A 23,133-nucleotide genomic window follows, 5' to 3' on the forward strand; every position below is an offset into this window, starting at 1 on the left:
CTAAAAATGAAATCTCTTAGCTTCTGTTTATCCTGGAATATTTTGATTGGGCCATCATATTTGATTGACAGTTTTGCTGGATAGATAGATAGACGATTCTTGGTCGGCAGTTTTTTTCTTTTAAGGTTGTTTATATATCTCCTCATTGCCTTCTTGCCTGCATAGTTTGAGCTTAATCTGATTTGCTTGTCTTTTTAGGTAACACTTCTCTTTTCTTTTAGGTAACAAACATTCACAAGTAGTCTGTCTCTCTTTCTTTGTCTGTCTTAGTCTGCTTTTAGGATTCTCTCCTTGTTTTTGATTTTGGAGAGCTTGATTATGATATGTCTCGGTGATTTTATTTTGAGTTCTATCCTTCCTGAGGTTCGTCCAGCTTCTTGAATGTTTATCTTCTTGTGCTTCAAGATGTTAGGAAAATTTTCTTCCAGAAGCTCTTCAACTATCTATTCTGTAGACTTATGTGATCCTTCCTGTTCTGGAATGCTAGTAATTCTTAAGTTATTCCTCTTCATGTTATCCAGCATGAATCTTAAACTCTCTTCAGATTTTTAAATAATTTTTTCTGCTTACTCTTCTATCTTAGCAGTATTGAGAGATTTGTCTTCCAGCTCAATGGTTCTGCCTTCCATCTCTTCCATTCTACTCCTTTGCCCTTTCAGTGTATTGTCCATTTCTGATATTTTATTATTAATCATCTCAGCTTGCTGAGCATCTCCTGGTAAATATGATCTGGAGACAGCCTTCCCTTTTCACGTGTAATGCCTAGTAGCTGATTTTTGCTCTTGTCCAGATGATGGGGTATTACAGGATATGCTTGTAGCTTGGCTGTATGGGCACAGTTGCTGTCTCATCTTGGGTAAGGTAGGGGGAGAAAGCTCCAACCCCTGGGAGAAGAGTGAGGCCAAAAGGACCAAAGACAGAAACAATATAAAAGCAGAGACAGAAACCACCAATCATAAACAAAATTAAAATTGTGATTGACACTGTCCACTGGCCTTGGCTGTGCAGGCAGGGATAAAGGGTCTTGCCCAGGTCAACTTTGGGGCTGGGTCCCATAATCAGACATCATAAGAAGCAGCCTGTGGGTTTCCTCTTTGTGCCATCAGGAAAATGTGGGTGCAATGCTGCACCCTTTTGGGGGTTTGTTCCTACCTGCCTGAAGGTGTCTGGGCTAGGAGGCAATCGGAGTGAAGAGGAAAGATAATGTGAAAAATGAAAAGTGAAAGATGAAAAATCGGTCACACCTCTCCCTCCAGACGTGCAGTTCTGTGGCTTCTAGCACTGGGTCACTGCCTCTGCTTGGCTGTCAGTGACTGGCCCTTTGGTAGCATATCCATAGTATGAGAAACAAAGTTTCACCATTTGGACTTCTAAGGAACAGTCTGGCTTTACTTCTTCCAACACAAAGTTGTTTGTTTTTCTGGAAATCCATAGTATTTTTTTATATTCTTCTGTAACACTATAATTCAAATGCATAGTTCTATGGTCTTTAGGTACACCTTCATCCTCCAACTCATATCTTTGCTCTTGAACATATTTAAGAGCTCTTTTGCAGCAGATTTGTCTAATGCAATATGCCATTTGATTTCTTGGTTGCTGCTTCTATGAGTATTGATTGTAGATCCAAGCAAAATTAAATCGTTGAGACATCCATCTTTTCTCCATTTATCATGATGTTATTTATTAGTCCATTTCTTTATATTGAGCAGTCCATTCTGAAAGCTGTAATCTTAGATCTTCATCAGTAAGTATTTTAAGTCCTCTTCACTTTCAACAAGTAAGGTTGTATCATCTGAATACCGCAGGCTGTTACTGAGTATTCCTCCAATTCTGATGCCACATTTTTCTTCATATAATCCACCTTCTCAGATTGTTGGTTTAGTATACAGATTGAATGAGTGTGGTGAAAAGATACAACCCTAGCACACACTTTTCCTGATATCTAACCTAATCCCCTTGTTTTCTGCTTCTTGATCTATATGCAAGTCCCTTATAAGTACAAAGCAGGGTTCTGAAATACCCATTAATATGCAGTGTTATCTGTAGATTGTCATAATCCATATAGTCATCAGCCTTTGCTGTAGTCAGTAAAGCTCAGTAAACATCTTACTGATACTCTTTTTCTTTCAGCAAAGATCTGTCTGACATCGGCAATTATATCCCTCATTCCAGTTCCATTTTTGAATCTAGCTTGAATTTCCCTATTAATGTACTGTTGCAAAAGGTGTACTATTCAGAAAAATTCTAGTTGAATATCATATTAATGATACTGTTTCATGATTTCTGCATTCCTTTGGGTCACATTTCTTTACAATGGGCACCAGTATGGATCTCTTCCAATTGCTTGGCCAGGTAGCTTTCTTCCCAATTTCTTGGCATACATGACAGTGTGCCTACAGTGCTTTATCAATTTGATGAAATATTTCAATTTATATTCTATCAACTCCTAGAGTCTTGTTTTTTGCCAATACCTGCAATGCAGCTTGAACTTCATCCTTCAGTACCATCATTTTTTATTATGTGCAAACTCTTGAAATGGTTGACTAATGACCATTTTATTTTTGATACAGTGACAATCTGTATTCCTTTCATCTTCTTTTGATGCTTTCTGCATCATTCAGTATTTCAACAATAGAACCTTTCACTATTGCCAGTCACGGTTTAAATTTATCAAGCTGAAAGAACTGAAGATTCAAACCTGTCACTGTATCAAAAATAAAATGGTCATTGGTCAACCAGTGTGGATTTTAGCCTGTTCTTTCATTTTGATTTTGTAACCCCAGGTCCTTGCACATTTCATTATAATATTTGACTTTGTCTTCTTGGGCTGCTCTTTGAAATTTTCTACTCTTTATATCTTCCATTTATTTTTCATCAATTTGTGCAGAAGTATCTTCTGACATCCATATTGATCTTTTCTTTCTTTCCTTTCTTTTTAATGAACTTTAGTTTTCTTCGTGGACATATTATTAGAAGAGACCAAACCCTAGAGAAGGATATCTTATTTGGTAAAGTGAAGGGTTGGAGAAAAAGAGGAAGACCCTCAAGAAGATGGACTGGTACAATGGCAACAGCAATGGGCTCAAATGTAGCAATGATAGTGAGGTTGTCGCAAGATTGGGCAGTAATTTGTTCTGTTGTGCGTAGGGTTACTATGAGTCAGTACCAACTCAATAGCACCTAGCAACAATAACAACAACACACATTCACAAGTACTCTGTCTCTCCTTCTTGGTCTGTCTTAGTCTGGAAGCTCTGCTGAATCTTGTCCACCATGCGTGACCCTGCTGGTATTAAAATACTGGTAGCATAGCTTCTGGCATCACAACAACATGCAAGCCTCACAGTACTACAAGCTGACAGATGAATGGTAGAGCCTTTGCATTACTTTAAGTAAAATGAATACTCATCTGTTCTATGGATTGCTTGATCTCCTACCTATTCCTGAACAATGTAAATATGAAAAGTCTCACTGGAATCCTTCCTCGAAAAGTCTTAAATACCAAATAAAATCAGAGCAAATGCTGGATGGACCCAATCAAGCTCCCAAATTTTACTGATGAAGGGTTTCCTAAGAGGGTTCTTAGTTGGGGAGAGGCAGCTCCCAGCTAGTGTTCTGGTTTCATAATAATTTTCTATTATTGTTGTTGTTGTGTGCGGTAGAGTTGCTTCCAACACATAGCGACCCTGTATAGGATTTCTGAGGAGCAGCTGGTGAGATTGAACTGCCAACATTGCAGTTCAAATGACTTTGCAGTCCAGTGTATTAACCCACAATGCTACACCAGGACTCTAAAGTTCTATTAGATGTGAGTTAATTATAGCCTGTCACACTGATCTACATATATTTGTTGTTGTTCTTAGCCGTTGTTCAGTTGATTCCCATTTCTTGGAAACTTCATACACAACAGAATGTTGTGTTCCATAGAATTTTCATTGACTGGTTTTTGGAAGTAGATTACTAGGCCTTTCTGCTTAATCCATCTTAGTCTGGAAGCTTCGTTGAAACTTATTCAGCTTCATAGCAACATTGAATTCTCTACTGATGGATGATGTCTGTGCATGAGAGGCACTGGCTGGAAATTGAACCCCGTCTCCTGCAGGGAAGGCAAGAAATCAAACATTGAATCACCATGGTCCTGAATGTGTATTAGGCATGGGAATTCATTCCTTATTCATCAATCTAGAGAGTCTGTCTTAAATGCATGGCTATAGCAGATCAAGCCAGGACAAGTCCATGGTGTTTACATGTATAACCTGTATATGGTCACATCCATGAAGGATTAATGGGGTATGGAGTCCCTGAGCCTCATCAGGGTAGTATTCATATACTCCATGGAGGCTGCCTTTGATCAAGCAGGTGTTTGAGATGCTTTGTGTATGTATTTTTGTATTGACACAGATATTTCCCATATGGGCCCTGAGCAAATCCACATGGAGGCTGCCTTTGATCCTCAGTCATTTTATCTTCTAAGTCCAACGATCAGCACCTCTGCAAAGAAAGGTCACAATAACTGTAGGATCTGAGACAGTGAATGGCAGTTCCAAATGGGCCTTCATTTCACTCTAAAACCACACAAGAGGAAAAACATCACCAAAAAGAGGGCCTGGTAGATAGGTTTAGTAGAAAGAATGATGTTGACTTGGAGGTAGGGGAAAGGGCAGGTTTGTGAGGAATCAGAGCATAAAAGGTTAGAAATCAGATGGCATATTGCATCAGGTAAATCTACTGCAGAAGATCTCTTTTACTAAAGTGTTCAGGAGCAAAGATGTCTGCTTGAGGACTAAGGTACACATGACCCAAGCCATGGTATTTTCAATAACCTCATTATTCATTTGAAAGTTGGACAGTGGATAAGGAAGACCATAGAAGAATTGATGCATGTAAGTTACAGTGTTGAAGAATATTAAAAGTACCATGGACCATCAAAAGAAAAAAAAAAAAAAATCTGTGTTATAAGAAATGCAGCCAGAATGTTCATTAGAAGCCAGCATGGTCAGATAGTCTCTCATATTTCAAACAGATTGTCAAAAGGGAACAATCCCTAGGGAAGGACATCATGCTTGGTAAATTGGAGAGTCAGTGAAAAAGAGGAAGACCCCCCCAATGAGATAGCTTGGCACAGTGGCAGCAGCAATGGGCTCAAGCCTAGCAATGCCTGTGAAATTGCTGTTTTGTTCTCTTGTATGTAAGGTCGCTATGAGTCAGTACCAACTCTATGGCATCTAAAAACAACAACTGTGTAATCCAGGATGATCTCATCTGAAGATCCACCTTAAGTATACACAAAGGCATTTCTTCCAAAAAAAAGAAAAAAAAAGTAGGATTCTGAAATTTCCAGAAAAATATCAAACCCTCTAAAAGTTTTTTTATAAAAAGGGATCTAAATTCCTTAACATCACAACATGCAGCTGAAACCTCACACACGGGTATGCAGAGGCTTCAAAAAGCTCTTGGAAATTTTTAATTAAAGATAATGCAAGTTTTTCCATGAGTTTTTCAATCCCCCTCACATATGCCCCCAGTGTGGGAATGATAGAAACCAAGCAAAAAGCAACCTAGACTATTCAGAGACAGGATAGATTGCTAGAATGATTGATATAAATTCTCATTGTTCATGAACAAATCCAACAGTAGTTGTCTCAAAAATTTCCACTTCCCATTAAGGATGGCATCCTAAAAATTCACCACAAAATGCTAGAATGATTGGGATTTTTTCAAGACTTATTGCTCTGTCTCTTCCTATCTGCCATTGTGATTATTTTATGTGTCATGTAACTTTGTTAGGTTTTAGGAGAAATGAATGGGATGGATTTGCCTTTGGGATACTATTGGGACTCCTTTTACATTCAAAGTGGCATCCTCATTTCTGACATCCAGAAAGTTAATCAGTATTTATAACAAGATCCAAAGCAAATGTAGAATGCTTGTGAATAGTAATATGGATTGAATTGGGTCCCCACAAAAATATGCATTGTAAAAACTCTATGCATGTGGTTGACATCCCATTTGGGAATGGAGTTTCTTTATTATGTTAATAAGACAAGATTAGTTTGGGGTGTGTCCTAAATTACTCTATTCTGAGATATAAAAGAGGATAAACAGGCAAGCAAAGGAGAGACAAGGGAAGAGAGATGGCAGCACACATGAAAACCTCCCAGGAGCTGATGGACAGAAGACATAAGGACCTTCCTCCAGAACCTACAGAGCAAGCCTTCCCCTAGAGCCAGTACCCTGGATTCAGACATCTAGCCCCCTAAACTTTGAGAAAATAAATTTCCGTTTGTTAAGGAAGTTGCCCACTTGTGGTATTTCTATTAGAGCAACTTGAGGTAATGAAGAGAACTAGCAATAGATGACCATCATTAATGTAGCTTCCCAATATGGTCACACTGTCACAGAAGTTTCTAGAAAAGTGTTCACAGCACAGTAATGCCAAGAGCTATTACCTTCTCTCAAGAAGCTTTACAGAAGTACAAACAAAACTCTCATATCTCATTTTTCTCAGTCCTCCTTGAGGTGTTTTATTAATTGAAATCATGTCTGTACATTCTCTTGGTACCATGAAGTACTATGCAAGGTAACCTATTAACAAGTTACTTGCCTTGCTTTCTTTCCCATGATATAATTATACAGTGAAGGCTGTTTTTATCCAGAAGAGTGGGAACGTGGCAATGAATTGAAGGCTTTGTTAATTGGTTTCACCACCCTGATAAACAGCGTATTTTTAATCTTATTGTTGAAAGGGAACAGTCCCTGGAGAAGGACCTCATGCTTGGTAAATTGGAGGGTCAGTGAAAAAGAGGAAGAGCCCCCAATGAGATAGATTGGCACAGTGGCAGCAGCAATGGGATGAAGCCTAGCAATGCCTGTGAGATTGCTGTTTCGTTCTCTTGTACGTAAGGTTGCTATGAGTCACTACCAACTCTATGGCATCTAAAAACAACAACAACTGTTTAATCCAGGTTGATCTCATCTGAAGACTCACCTTAAGTACACACAAAGGCATTTCTTCCAAAAAAAAGTAGCATTCTGACATTTCCGGGAAAATATTAACCCCCTCTTCCCAAGTTGTTTTATAACCATTTCTGTTGTTAAGTCATTTGGTGGTTTAGTGTGGTCAAGATTTGCATTGTGGTGTTTAGACGTACCAGTTGATAAAGTGCCAGATGAGACAACTTTCCTGAATATAGGTAACTTGCAGAAACTGTCTACTTAAAGCAGTCTTCATAATAGTAAATTTAGGTTTTAAAAGTTAAGGCAGTTAGGTGTTTGGGTTTTTTTATTGTTTCTTAAATACTCATACCCTGTCCAGTAGTGTGACCAAAAGTACAGATTTTGGTTATTGATATTAATTTGTAGCTGGCAATTTCCACCTTCTCTATCCACTATAATTTTATACTATCACTCAAGTGCCTGCTCAGCACTGTATATTAAAGCCAGATTCTTACAAATGTAGAAAAAGGGATTGTTGTTGCCTTGGTTAGAATATTAACATCAGCATTGCCAGCCCACTATCGTTGAAATGATTCTGACTCATAGTAATCCTGTGTTGTTGTTGTTGTTGTTAAGTGCCGTCGAGTCGGTTCCGACCCATAGCGACCCTGTAACAGGGTTTCCGAGGGTGTAAATCCTTACGGGAGTAGAAAGCCTCATCTTTCTCCCGCGGAGCGGCTGGTAGTTTCGAACCGCTGACCTTAAGGTTCGCAGCCCGATTCGTAACCACTACGCTACCAGAGCTCCTGTAAGACACAGTAACTCTGTAGGACAGAGGAGAACGATTAATGCTCAGGGTTTCCAAGATGAAATCTTTATGGAGCAGATGGCCTCGTCTTTCTCCTGTAGAGGCTAGTGGGTTTGAACTGTCAACCTTGTGGTTAGCAGCCCAACACTTAACCCACGGCACCACAGGTCCTTAATATGCACATTACATGGTATTTATTCTGTTTCTTATAAAGCATTGCAAGTTTGCTTTTTCTTGGATTTATTCTTTTACCTATTGTTCAAATAACTCTTTTTCTGTTTGGTTCCGTATCTGTGATTATCTTGATTTTTTACTAATGTTATTAAACTAAGATAAATTTAACCAATCATGATTAATTTTCTAGAGTATATGTATATATTGTAGAGTATATGTAATCTGGGCACAGAGTTTAAAGTGAGATTGTATCAAAACAGAAAAACTGCATTACTGTCTATTTGGAAGTATGAATAACATAAACATTGAAAATACTCTTAATTCTAATGGCAGTATTCCTACCTTCTAATGTTTTAATTGTTCATATTAATTTCTAATTAGATGTTTAAATAGCAGTATATTTTATTTATTGATCTCTACTCTATGGTGGAAATGATAAACTGTGATAATCATTTGCTCCTTAACTCGACCACTTAACTTTTAGAGTAGAATACTACATTTAGGGAGATTTTGTACTTCATCTGAAGTAATGTCAGAAAATGTTAAGCATGTCCTTTTTAAAAACATATAAAATTTATAACTGTCTTATTACCATGAAAAAAAAAAAAAGTTTTAAAGAGCATCATGTCATCCCCTGGTAAAAGTACCATGACCCTTCTCCTCAGCTCTGAACTGTTTTTGTGCATAGACTGTTTGTCCTCAGATCAACAAAACACACAAGACCGATTACTTAATGAGAAGTATAGCCATCAATCGTTTCTGTAAGCAGGCCTTTCTGGGAGATCAAAGGGCCATCCATAGATGACATGACTTGAATCAACACAGAAGATAGTAGTGACAAGGCCATAGAATTAATAACACTGACACTGATGGACTGGGTGGCAAATAACAACTACCACCAAAACCAATTATTTGTATTTGGTATGAAACCCAAATGATGTGGTGCTGTGGGAAAAGCACTGGATGGCTAACCACAAGATTGGTGGTTCAAACCCATGAGCCACTCCTTGGAAATCCTATACAGGGTCCCTATGAGCCAGAACTGACTCAATGCCACTTAACAATAATAATATATGAAATGTCACCATTGGGACACCGGCAAAGCCAGGAGAGGGGCCCTGTGTGAGATGGTGCATCCAGGCCCAGCTGCACAGTGGAGGTGGTGGAGAGGCCTCTGGCAGTAGAGACCAGTGGGGCCAGGAGAAATCACTGGAGCCGAGCAGCAACTATATCACTATTTGAGAAGCTGTTTGGGTCCAGAGGGGTAAAGTGGACAAGGGCAGGCCGACCTACCCATCAAGCAGTCATCCAGCTCCTGCAGAACATGAAGAGATGCTAAGCAAGAAGCAGGAGTTTCTAGATGAGAAGATTGAGGAGGAGCTGACCATGACTAAGAAGCAAGACACCAAAAACAATCATGCGGCCCTCCAGACACTCAAGCACAAGAGGTGGGATGAGAACTAGCTGGCACAGATCAGTGGCGTGCTATCAACCATTGAGTTCAAGCAGGAAGTCCTAGAGAATGCCAACAACAGTACCAAGGTGCTCAAAAACATGGGCTATGCCCCCAAGGCCGTGAAGGCTGTTCACGATAACATGGACATCGATAAAGTTGATGAGTTAGTGCAGGACATTGCTGGTCAGCAGGAACTTGCAGTGGAGAGCTCAACAGCTTTACCCAAACCTTTAGGGTTTGGACAAGAGTTTGATGAGGGTGAGCTCACGATGGAATTAGAAGAACTAGAACAGGAGGAAATAGACAAGAATTGCTGTAAATCAGTGGCCCCGAGGCTGTTCCTCTACCAACAATTTCTCTAGTTCTTCTATCAAAATCAACCAAGAAGGAAGAGTTAGATGACGACATGAAGGAATTGAAGACCTGGGCTGAATCCATATAACTAGTCCAGCCCAGGTGAGGGCCAGGCAGACTCTGCTGGCCTATAAGAGCGGGCAGGTCTGTGTGTGCAAGGCAGGCAAGACATGGTGCAGACAGATTGCCATCACTCTTGAGTCTCACTCCAAAGCAGAGGGCCCCATCACTGCTCACTCTGCAGAGCCTGGTCTCCACCCAGTGGGGCGGTGGTGGGGTGGGAGGTGCCTGCTGTTTATGATGTTGATTTTTTTTTTTTTTAACTTTTTATTGTGTGTTGAGTGACAGGTTACTTGGGAGAATATCAGTTTTACACTCATCCTATAATATTCATTGCAATGGTTATAATCCCTTCCGTGCATCACCATTCAACAGTGTTTGCTTGTTCCTTGTTTTGTTTTTGGATGTACACAAAAACACTCAAGAATATATAATCATTTAAACAACCAAAGAACACATTCTGCAAGTCTGCCTCCTGGCCACCAGCACACAGCCTTCCCCTTTCCATGAGTCTATAGTCCTCAACAGCTTTCTCTTTGTCCGTGCTAATCATCCCTGCCTCCATCTCTGGTGTCGCTGTTTCTCTGGATCAGGTCCCACATTCCACTCATGCTCTTCTTCCTTTATGATCCTTGGGTCCTCTGTTTCTGGAATGTAAGATCAACTACTCCCCCCTTTACATTATAAAACTTCTACCTTTACAGTTGTGACAGTCACAATTAGTCATGATCACAATAACTCACTGTTGAATCATAAGAATCTTATCCCCATCGCCTTTCACCAGACCTGTTTAGACAAGATTTAAACTATTCAATGGAGACTCTACCTTTTCCTGCACCACCACCCCCAAAACTGAACTCCCTCTTGAAAATTGGTAAGACAGCCACTTCCTGCTTTTATAGTCATCTCCCCCCACTCCACCCCCATTTTAGGTAGCCAATGTCTAAGTTGCCTGACCATATCAATCCTGTGTTCAGAGAGGATAAGATTGATCCTTGATGTGAAGATTCCTTTCCTCTCAGTTGGTATTTTGAGCTAATACATGCATAGGTTGAGTTCATAAAATTGTAGCGATTTACACTTGTTTCCTTTATCAATTTTTAATTTTTTAAAAATCTTCCTCTAGTCGAGTTCTGATCATCTAGTCATCTAAGCTACGTCAAACGGGTACCATCTGCAAGTTTGGGTGGTCTTGTGCGTCTCCCCTCACTTCGTATCAGCTGGATGCTTTACTTTCAGCTCTAGCCCTCCATGGCTATGTCTTTTTCCATGGGCTCAAGTGTCCCCAGGTCTTACCATACTTTGGACCAACCAGCCTTTCCTCGTCTCTTTCTCATCTCAAGGTCAACAGAGGTCTTTGGAACATGGTCAAACTCAGCCCATTTCTTCATTGCTGCCTTCCCCCCTCTTCCACTCACCAGCAGACCAACTTGGTCACCAGCAAGCTTACATGCCTGCTCATGTGTTTCCTTTTAGTTTCAGTCTTGGAGGGGGGTTTGTCATGAAGAGACTTGATTGCTTGTTTTGATTGATTGCTTGCTTTCATGGCTCCCTGGTGAACAACTTGCTTGTTCATGTAGTAGCCAATCAGACTGCTGCTTTTGTTTTGGATTTTCCCTGCTGGTCTTTCTTTCAAGGTGTATCTTCTGTTCTACTAGCTGTTCCAGGCTAGTCTGCTTGTCCTTTCAAGTGGGAATGTGCCATCAGAGAAAGTTCTGGATGGAGCTCAGGATTCCACCTAAGGTCCTACATACTACACAGGCTCTGCAAGAAGCCTATTTTGTTGGGCAAGTTCTAAAACCCCTTTTAGGTATTCCAATCACTTCTAGGCTGAAGACAGGCTTACAAGCTTTCTGTATATTCATGTTTCCTGATATTCCTTTCTATCCCACTCAAGTGTCTATTTTATAATAGTAGGCACAGGAAATCAATATTCATTAGACAGTCAAACATCTGAACACTATTTCTCCTCTTTTACACATTCAGACTATGCCTCCATCCCTTAATCACAGAGCCCTGTTGTTTCAAGGTTGAGCATACATCATTATTTACCTCTATCCCATTTATCCCATGCAATCCTTCCTAAGTGTTCCCCTTTCTACCTTGTACTTCCATCACCCCCTTCTTTTGTATTGCCCTCCCCAACACCCAAACTATGATGTGCCTGCCTCCTACCCTTTACTCTACCATCCCCTCCCTCCCAACCCTGGTAAAAAAAAAATTTTTTTTTTCCTTTTAGTATGGGTATCTTTTCTAAAGCTTTTATATTAATGGTCTTATGCAGTATTTTATAATGTTGAATTTTTGTAAAATACACTGTATTTGTAAATCCAATGAGCTTCCAGACTATGCTAACTCTATGCTGAATCCTTAATGGAAAGAGTTGCCTATTTACCGTCAAAATGATCTGAAAATGTAGTCACTGTTATCCTTTTAAGTCTGATAAGATGTTGCAGAAAAGTCATTTTTAAGAAGCCATAGGCTTTTCCTTGTCTTTAGCTATAATAATGGATCTGATTTGGATTTCCTGGAGAGCTGTATTTCTGTCCATCACTTGTGTGCTGGCTTCTGTGTTTACCACTCTGATCTGCTCTTTGTTCCCACTCCCTCCCTGCTCTTTTGTAATCTGTGACATCGATTGAAAATGGATGATATTCTCTTAAGAGCAAATGAAGTTGTTAGAATTAAATCCCAGTGATACATTTTTGTAATCTAGCTCTAAGATCATTGTTGTTGTTTGTGATAACTGATAGATAACTCATTGGAAACATGTGCATACATTTAGATTCAGATGAAATTATGGTTTACACTGTATATTAAATATCTCAATTAATTTTTAAAAATCAAAATAAAATGTCACTGTTGAAGGAAATTGGGTGTAGGATACTTGGGGACTCAACACAATGTTTGTAACTATTTGTATATGTATAATTATTTTGTAATAAATGCATTTTTAAAAAAGTAATTCCCCAAAGCAAAAGATTGATACATGAAATATCCATAATGCCCATACATTGTTGTGGGTTTTCAGAGAAGTGAGGTCACTGTAGAGAGATGAGATCTACAAAGTCTTTAGGGAGGTGACGGTGTATGAGCTGAACATTTATGAACAAATGAAATTCAAAGAGTTGTTGTAGAAATGGAGATGATATTCAGGAACACAAAACAGGTACCAGCCATACTTGGAAAAATAATTATATGTTCCCATTGGGTAAGGTGGAAGAACATACAAAGTGTGTTCAAATGTAGAAATAGAATGTTTGGTTAAGGGAATAGTCAGTTGGTCACTGGAAGCATAGGTCATGGCAAGAAAGATAAAATGTCTTCAATTTTAAGCCATGGGAATTAAGCTTAATCTGAAGATTGTGGACAGCCATGGTAAATTGCCAGCGAGAGGGTATCATAAGAAGTGGCACTTTAGGAAACTGAACCTGGAATGGGTTTAGAATGGATTGGAGTGTGGAAATAAAGAAAATTGGCAGGCAGGAAGAACATTGATGCAAAAGTCAGTCCACCACAGATATCACAAATAAAGCCTGAACTAAGGTGATGTTTGCGGGACTCAAAAGAATAAGTCTGATTTGAAAGATACCATGAATGTTGACCAAAAAGTACTAGGATACTGACTGGGTATGAGGACCTGGAATCCACCCATACTTAGAGTCTGGAACACAGACTAGATATAGGATGAGGACTTGTGGGGAAAGTTGCATATTTCACTTTACCCATATTGAATGTGAGATGGTGGCATACTATCCAATTGGAAATGCCCGGCAGACTTGCAGACACAGGAGACCTGGTACAGGACACAGTCAGGGCTTGCTCTGGAGCTCTTACAAACAGGTAGTTTTGCTTAAGGGTTAGAGTGGACAAGAGACCATCACTGATGTGAATGTAAATGGTGCACTCCCTTTGGAAAAACATCTGGAGATTCTTCAAAAACATTAAGCACAGATTTCCCATATGACCCAGCAATTCTACTCTTAGGTATATACACACTCACATCATCCTCCAACAGGGACTCCAACCAACAGGTGTATATATCATTTTCACAATAGCTGAAACCTGGACACAACCCAAGTGTCCATCAATTAATGAATGAATACACGCAATGTGGTTTATCCATACAATGGAATAGTATTCAGCCGTAGAATGATGTAAATTTCTCATGCATGTCACAGCATGGATAAACCTTGAAAACATTGTTCTGAGTGAACCAAGTGAGACACACAAGAACAAATCTTGTATGCTCCCACATACATGAAGTATCTAGAATAGGGAATGTATAGAGACAAAGAGCGGGCAAGTGGTTACAAGCACCTGAGGGAGGAAGGAATGGGGACTTACTTATTATTTCATTGGCACAGTCTATGTCTTGAGTGAGGAAAAAGTTTGGAAACAAATAGTGATGATGATTGCCCAGCTTCGTGAATGTAATTGACAACATTGAATTGTAAACTTTAAGATAGTAAAAAGGAATTTGTCGTTTTTACTATCTTAAATTTTACAATTCAGTTTGTATATGTTTTACCACAACAAAAAGAGCAAGAAGCAAATAAACAGCAGACTGGAGAGCAGATGATGAAGGGCAGGCATAAGGGCTCAGGACCTACAGACATATCCACTACAGAGGAGAGACGAAAAAGCAAGAGTGTGTTGTTTCATTTTCCCCTTAACATTTTTCCAAAGCCTGTTTCCCTCCTAGACAAGGCTAGAGTTGGCTGTATCCTCAGATACCCTCTCAGTCTCCCCCAAGTCTCTCTTAACAACCTCCTGTCACAGTCTCCTTGATGAAGCCTGAGCAGGTGCACTGCGTTGCCATAGCAACCAGTGCTGCACATCCTGGAAGAAAGAGACCAGGGGAAAATCATCCATTGTCCAAGTGGCTGCAGACAGGCTCTCTAAGCCACAGAACCTTGCATCTACTATTAATTCTGATTGCTAGTTCCCCAAATAGTGCCTCCTTATTTAGCTCTCTGCTTCCTTATGTTCAGAGCCCCCCTCTCCCCAATTGCAATAAATGTGACCTTATCTTTAGGGGCTGTTTATCTTTAGTTGAAGGCAGAAAGATGTTTCTCTCACTGGCCAAATTCCTAGATTTTTCTAGAGGGTCAATTTGATTGTATTTCTTTTTTATTTTTACTCTGAGGGTTAATTATGGATTGAATGTGTCCACCCAAAATATGTATTGAAAATCCTAACCTCTATACCTATGGTTAAGGATCTCTGGTAGCATAGTGGTTACGAATCGGGCTGTGAACCGCCAGGTCAGCAGTTTGAAACTACCAGCTGGTCCGCAGGAGAAAGATAAGGCTTTCTGCTCCCATAAAGATTTACAACCTTGGAATCCTGTACAGGGTCGCTATGAGTCGGAACCTACTCCACGGCACATAACAACAACAACAATACCTATGGTTGGACTCCTGGCATGGCACTGTGGGTTAATACACTGAACTGCAAAGTCCTTTGAACTACAAGGTCAGTGGTTCCAGTTCACCAGCTATTCCTTAGAAACCCTATACAAGATCACTGTGAGTGGGAACTGATTTGATGGCACTTAACAACAATGGGGTCAGGATCCCATTTGGGTATGGATTGTCGCTGTCTGTCCTGTTCATGAGACAGGATTAATGTAGGGTGTAGCTTGAGTCAATCTCTTTTGAGATATAGGGAGGTTATGTAAACCAAGCTGATTAGGGAGAAAGAAGCAGGCAAAGATGGAGGAAGAGAGATGTCAAGATACATGATGGTCGCCCAGGAATAGAAGCACAGCATAGACAAGGACCTTCCTCCAGAGCCTACAGAGAGAGAAAGCTTCCCCTAGAACTAGTACCCTGAACATGAATTTCTAGCCTCTGAAACTACCAGACAATCAATTTCTATGTTTGTTAAACCCATCCACTTGTATTTCTGTTATAGCAGCACTGAGTAACTAAGACAGGGTGGAAAGTAGGCAAGGAGGGAGTTAGGGGGACAAATGGGAAACTTTCCAACTGCCTTTCTGACTTACTTTCTGACTTACATTGTCATATTGGTGACAGTGTGACCCAAGGGAACTTTCTGTTCATGTCCTTTTGAGGTGTAATTGGACTCCGTCTAGAAAATAGTCATTGGGGACATTGGTGGTATTAGTGATAGAAAGTGGAAGGCCCAGGCCATGTACCTCATGTGTAACCACTACTCATCCGTCAGTAGAGCCTTGCATGATGTTATGGTGCTGAACACATTTCGGTAGAGCTTCCAAACTAAAACACACTAGGAAGAAAGGCCTGGTGATCGACAAGTGAAAATAATTTGTAATCCCAAAAGTAGTCTGATGTACAACTGATTATAGGGGTAGCATAGGACCAGGTAGTATCTCATTCAATTGTGCAGAGGGTTGCTATGAGTTAGGTTGACTCAGCCACATAGAGAATTAACTAAGGAAGTCTTTCTGGATGATTTCACCATACTGAGGACTTTGTCACAGGTAAGATGGAGAGAAACTTTTGTTTTCTTTCTTGACTTTTCCGACTGGATGAAGATCTCACCATTGCTCACATAAGAATATCAGGATGTGTACCTATATGAGTGCCTGGAAAAAAAAGGTGCACCATCTGTGAAAACAATAGGTAACTGTAGACATCCAGCTAAAAACCTCATGTGGTGTATTGCCATTTGCTACAATAGAATCGCAGCACAATTGAGCCCAACAATTTAGCTTCTGAATGAGTCTTCAGGCAGGGCGTAAAGACAATTCTGATGTATTTTCTTCCAGGTTTTCATTGTAAGGGGTATTTTAATAACATCCCAAAACTAAAACCATTGAACTTACATTTTGTCTTGTTTTGTTTTATTTTGTTTTCCCAAAAGAAAATAATTTTTCAGAACAAAGTATGTTCCTACCATATCAGCCTTTTAAAATGAATATTTCATTAGCACAGGGCTTTCTGTGAATGACTGTCTAAGATTTCATTTTATGGATACGCAATTACATATTTAAATAAACATGAACATTTATATTGTGTCTAATGCAGAAGCATCCTTATAAATAAAATATGTACATACTGCTAATTGATTTCTTAAGAGATATTATCAGATATGGAATCACAGATTCAAGGGATGTGCTCATGTAGGATTTTGTTACATGTGGACAAGCTGGCTTCCCACAAGACTCTGTCAGCTGGCATTTTTGTCAGGAATGACTCTCATCATCTCTGCCCCTACCAAAGTAGACACTCCCTGTATCTTCTATCATCGTAGGAGAAAATGAAAATTACATGTATTAACAAAAGCAATATCTTTATACTTCATTATTATAATGTATATTCTTTGAAAATGTCTTCCATTTACCCTTTTTACTGTTTTTTTTTTATGTTTTTTTTTTTCTGAGATGCTCAATTTTTTCTTAATGTCCATAAACTCTGTGCTAATCCTTTCTTATATATTACAGTTTCTGTTTTCCAATTTTATTTTTCAAATTTGTTTGCTTGGTTATTTCCATACAGAATTCTTGAATTGTCAACTAGTTACATGGACCAGGTTTTCCCAGTATGATTTCTGGCTTGAGTACCATGCACACAATTTCTTTCTTGACGTCAACATGTTCACCTAAATGTCTCTTAAACAATTTTAGCACACCTTAAAGAGAAAAGTGAAGGTTAAGGATGTTTGCTACACACATTACTGAAAATAGTGTTGTTATAAGATGCCGCCCAGTTGATTCTAACACATAAGTAATCCTATGTGGAAGAGTGGAACCGCTCCCATTAGGTTTTCTTGGCTGGCATTTTGATGGCAATTGCTGGCCAGTCCTTTCTCCCAAAGAGCAGTTCTGTTTGACCATCAACCTTTGGATTAGCAGTCACATGCTTACCTACTGTGCAACTGTTATTGTTAGGTGCCATCTAGTTGGTTCTGACCCATAATGACCCTGTATAGCGTTTCCAAGGAGCAGCTGGTGAGCTTGAACCAGCAACTTTGTAGTTCAAACTGACTTTGCACTCGTCATTATCCCACAGCATGATACCAGGACTTCATTGTGCCATTATGGATTCTTTAATAACAGTGTTGTTGCTGTTGTTGTTAAGTGTCCTTGATTCATAGCGACACTGAATAGGGTTTCCGGGGAGCAGCTACTGGGTTTGAACTGTCAGTTTTATGGTACACAGTCTAGTACTGATGCTACAGTGCCACACCAAGAATCCTTTCATAACAATACTAATAAATTATTTAAAAAAAAAAAAATGTGGTGCTGTAGGATCAGTAGTAGACTGAACCACAAAGTCAGCAGTTCAAACCCACCAGCTTCTCTTTGGAAACCTTATACAGTGTTGCTGCGAGTCGGAACCAGCTGGATGGTATTGAAAAACAGCAACATACATTTGTGTGTTTTTTTATAAAGTGAATCCCAATAGCTGCATCAAGAGGGCCCAGGAGACCTGTTTGGTACTGAAGTCAGTAACACTTCTGGGCTAGTGTCTCTCAACCTGTGATCCTGATACCAGCAGCCTCAGTGTCTCCTTGAAGTTGTCAGACTCACAAAGTCTCAGGTGCTTCCCTAGAGGAGCAAATCTGACACACTAGGGTGAGGCCCAGCCATCTGCTTTTTAGCACACCCTGCTTGGTGGCATAGTGGATTATGCATTGGGCTGCTAGCCGCAAGGTATGCAGTGTGGACTTACCAGCCACTCGGCAGGAAAAAAATGAGGCTGTCTTCTCCCTTAAATCTTAACAGTCTCTGAGAAACTGTGCTGAGCTGTCCTATATGGGTTGTTATGAGTCAGGATAGACTCTGAACACTGGGTTTGGTGATTTGGCTTTTCCAGATGGTTCTGAAGCAGATTCAAACTGAGAAACCCTATTCTAGACCACCCCAGTCAGCAATGCCTCTGTTTCCTCCCAGGCTGTGTCAGTGGTTCCAGCTTTACCTTCCTCCTGCCCCAGTTTCTAGCCACACCCACTCAGGTAAGGACATTCCAGTTTATGCCCCTCTTTGGTGTTAACACACAAATTCACACACACACAGTGGAAGTACTACTTATATAGGTGCATTGAGAGTACTTATTCTTACAATGTAGTCAAGTCCATTTTACTGTCTGGTGTGGTGCTCTAGGGTAAGCACTGAACCGCAAGGTCAACTGTTCAAACTTGCCAGCTGCTCCTTGGGAACCCTATACAGGGTTGCTATGAATCAGAACCAACTCAATGGCACTTAACAACAACTAACCAAAAGGTTGGAGGTTCCAGTACACTGAGTCACATCAGAAGAAAGGTCTGGCAATCTACTTCCAAAAAGAAAAAAAAATTCAACCATTACAAGATAAGTTGGGGTTGGCTAGATGATAACTGATTCCTGGTTATTCTTAGAACTGGAGGGATTTCAGAAAGAAAGACACAGTTCGAGCACAAGTTGTATGTTGTATCTCCTCCTCCTTAGGCATGGAAATATTTTTGAGAAAGAAGCCTGAACCTGGCTGGTATGATGGTTTTATACTAAATATCAAAGTCAAACTCCCCAGTGTTGTTGTTTCTATTTTCTCCCAACTGGATAGATAGAATAATTCCATTGTTTTCACAGGAAACTACATGGTATGCTATTAAACTTTATTTGATATCCCTTTATAGTCTATATACTTGTCAAACGAGGACATTGATGTTTCAGCAATAGAATTCTCCCCTTCTGTGTGTGTTCTGCTGTGCATAAGGTTGCTATGGGTCAGTACTGAGCTCAGTGACACCTAACAACAACAACATGTGGGAGAATTCCTAGCCAATGCCCTTCAAGTACAGTCACCATTCATCTGTCATTGGAAACTTGTGTGTTCATAGAATATTTCATTGGAGCTTCCAGACTGAAATGGACTAGGAAAAAAGGCGGGCTATCTGATTCTGAAAATTCAGCCAGTGAAACATTTATGGATCACAAAGATCCCATCTGTGACTGATGCTGGGGAGGCGCAGGACAGGTCAGCTCTGCATGGATTGTCATACTCCAGGGACTAGCTCCATAGGCAGCCAAATACACAATGTAAACAGTCACTCTTAAAGACAAAGAATTGGGTATTTAAATTATAAAGGAAATGGTCTTGTTATTTCAGCAAATCAGTTTCCTGCCTTTTTAGCTCAGGACTGGATGCTGTAATGGAACCAAGCCTCTGTGCTTAAAACTACTCATATTTGCATGAACGAGCAGTGAATGAAATCCACTAATGTCCCAGCATGCACTGCTTGGCACAGCTCTTTCCCCATTACAGCTGAATCTTCCTAGCAGGTTTCTGCTTCATTTGGAGCCATCAGTACCTCAATTAGTGTCTGCTCCTCTCCCCAGGGAGGGACAGTTACACATGTCGCTTCACAAGCTTCTGAAATCTAAAAACCCCCTGAGAGCTGCTCGGTCATAAAATATCTCCTGATTAACTGTTTTGTTTGTAAAGAATCTTTGCTCTTTTCCATTCCTTCCATTTTAAGATTTATCAACTGACATAAACAGAAGACACCAAAGAAATGCTGCTGGCCAGCAGTTACATGGAATGTATAGTCACAAATGCTTCTCTGGCTCATACGGAGCTTATAAACCCCCATTACAAGCCAAAAAAAAAAAGAAGGCTAAAGAAGGCTACTGTTAGAGAAAGGAGTTTTGGTAGTGTAGTGGTTACAAATCGGGCTGATGATCTCATGGTCAGCAGTTCTAAACTACAAGCTGTTCCACGGGAGAAAGATGAGACTTTCTTCTCCCATAAAGATTTACAGCTGTGGAAACCCTGTACAAGGTCGCTATGAGTCGGAACCAACTCCATGGCACATAACAACAACAATGGTTTGAGATGTGTGTATATGTTTACTTATTGGCTATCCTTCAGGAGCTGGGGCAAGAGCTCCCTCTTTTTGTATCATGAAGACTCCATTGCAGTATGTAAGGATAATCCCCATCCCATTTTGAACTATGAGTGAAAGATGCCAGCTAGCTGAGGCTTTTGCAAGGTGAGGTATAGCTGTGATCTGTATTATTTTTTTTTCTGTCTGGAAATACTTTGTGTTGTTTTGCATCTCTTTAGCCTGCCTCAGACAAATCTATAAAGTAGGGTTAAAAAGAGATATTCTGAGAAATTCTAATTATTTTCATTTTGAGATGGAAGGTCTTAAATGGTAAATAAATACATAATTGTGTATTTTAAAGTAAACATTGTAAAAAGTTCTGTTAGATTTTGGCTTTCATATAAAATATGGGAGTATGAGGTTAGAAGAATTCAAAAGTATTAGTGGCTCAGAAATTACCTATGCCTCCATCACAAGCATACACAAACACATGTGTACATACATACAGGTACACAGTAATGGTCACAATTAAAACAGGTACACTCATGTACATACACATACACATGCATATGTGCACATACACACACAAACCCTTCTCTTGTTGTTGTTAAATAACATTGAGCCACTTTTGACTCATAGTGATCCTGTACATGGTTTCTGAAGCACAGATAGTAGGTTTGAACCAATGACCTTGTGGATAGTGTGCTATTGTTGTTGTTAAATGCTGTTGAGTTGGTTCTGACCCATAGCTACCCTGTATAGGGTTTCCAAGGAGTATCTGTTGAGCTTGAACCATCCGCCAGGACCTTGCAGTTCAAATGACTTTGAAGTCTGGTGCATTACCACACAGCACCACACCAGGACTCAGTGCTTATCCTACATATCCATACCAGGACCCACACCCTTCCCTTAGTATATGATAAAAACAAAAAACAAATCTTTGAAAACACAGTTCAAGGCCTTTTAAAAAGTGAGACCACTCCCCATTCTTTTATTTTATCAAATTAGCATAATTTAGCACTTCATAGACTACTCCTCTTCCTTTAATTTGCCTATGCATCCAATTGTCCAGATGATACAATGGATGTTGTTCGTTCCAGGGACATGGCTCAGCCTAATGGGGACCTTGTGTCTAACAGAATGGGATGCCCTGGCCTGTACCACCTCCAAGCTCATTGGTCTGTTGGACTCCATTGTTGCAGCCACTGTGTTTATTCAGCTCATGGAGGCTTTTCCCTCATTTTCACTGACCCCTTACATGACTAGACATGATATTCTTTTCTAATGATTGTTTTTTCTTGATGATATGTCCAAAGTAAGTAAATTGAAGTCTTGCCATCTTTGCTTCAGTGGAGCATACTGATTATATTTCCTCTAAGAATAAATATTTTAGATCTTCTGACTACCGATGGTATGCATAGTGTTTTTCACTAACATAACAGTTCGAATACATCATTCTTCTTTCATCTTCTTTTTTCATCATCTGAATTGTACATGCATGAAGTTATTGAAAAGTCTATGGGTTGCATCATATACCTTATAACTATTATGTTCTTGTTGTTAATCTTGGTCGAGTCAGTTCGACTTACAATGATCCCGTCAACCTTGCAGTCCAGTTTAGGTACCACACCAAGACTCCTTACAACTTTCATATTATCTACAAAATTCATTTAGAACATATACAAGATTGTCACTTTCTTCCCTCGTCCCTCTTGCTCGTTGGGGTCTAAAGAATTTGTTGCACTGAGTCACTAGTTCTCAATATCACACACAGACAACAAGCCTTCACTCAGATGCTCTTAATTTTCAAAGTGAAATTTCACTTCAAAGAGAGAAGTGGATCTGTCTCAAGTGGAGAAGATACTGTGGGATTGGGAAGCATTAGTTTATAAGGGTATGGGGGTCTCCTCCTCTAAAAATAGGCTAATACATATTGATTAGGAGGAGTGGTATGTTGAATATTCATTTAATCTTTAGTAAAGGGTACAGGCTTCTTGGAATTGGAGTGCGTTTTGCAGTTGTCAGCTCTAGATGCTATTTTTATGTGCTGTCTGCCAAGTTCTTCTTCTTTGCAAGCAGTTGCTTTTCTTTACCGGGGGTCCTGATTTTTTTCTGCCTCTCTCCAGCCTGCTCCTCTCAACATTACTATTGTTGTTGAACTGGAGATGTCTTGTCCTTTTCTTGATCACTGTGTAGCAGGAAAGGACTTAGTATAAAGGGGTAGATATGAGGCCAGGGTAGGAGAGGCCTAGGGCCCAGGAGTTCTAACCTGTCTCTAACAATGGAACACATAAATATCGATATCCTAGGCATTAGTGAGCTAAAATGGACTTGAATTGGCCATTCTGAATCTGACAACCACATGGTTTACTATGCCTGGAATGACAACCTGAAGAGGAATGGTGTTGTGTTAAAAAGAACATATCCAGATCAGTCATGAGGTACAACACTGTCTGTGATAGGATAATATCCACGCCCCTACAAGAAAGACCAGTTAATACCATTATCATTCAAATGTATGCACACTAAAGCCAGTGAGGATGAAATA

General features: G+C 39.9%; 1 protein-coding gene and 1 pseudogene across 1 annotated transcript in view; both read left to right on the forward strand.

Annotated features, from left to right (window-relative positions):
• Positions 1-23,133, forward strand: part of DSCAM (Down syndrome cell adhesion molecule) — an 888,132-nt gene that overhangs the window by 589,805 nt on the left and 275,194 nt on the right. The window lies entirely within an intron of this gene.
• LOC102812957 lies at positions 6,564-9,816 on the forward strand (annotated as a pseudogene).

Source organism: Chrysochloris asiatica, unplaced genomic scaffold (assembly GCF_000296735.1).
Source record: "Chrysochloris asiatica unplaced genomic scaffold, ChrAsi1.0 scaffold00154, whole genome shotgun sequence".
NCBI classification, from domain to species: domain Eukaryota; kingdom Metazoa; phylum Chordata; class Mammalia; order Afrosoricida; family Chrysochloridae; genus Chrysochloris; species Chrysochloris asiatica.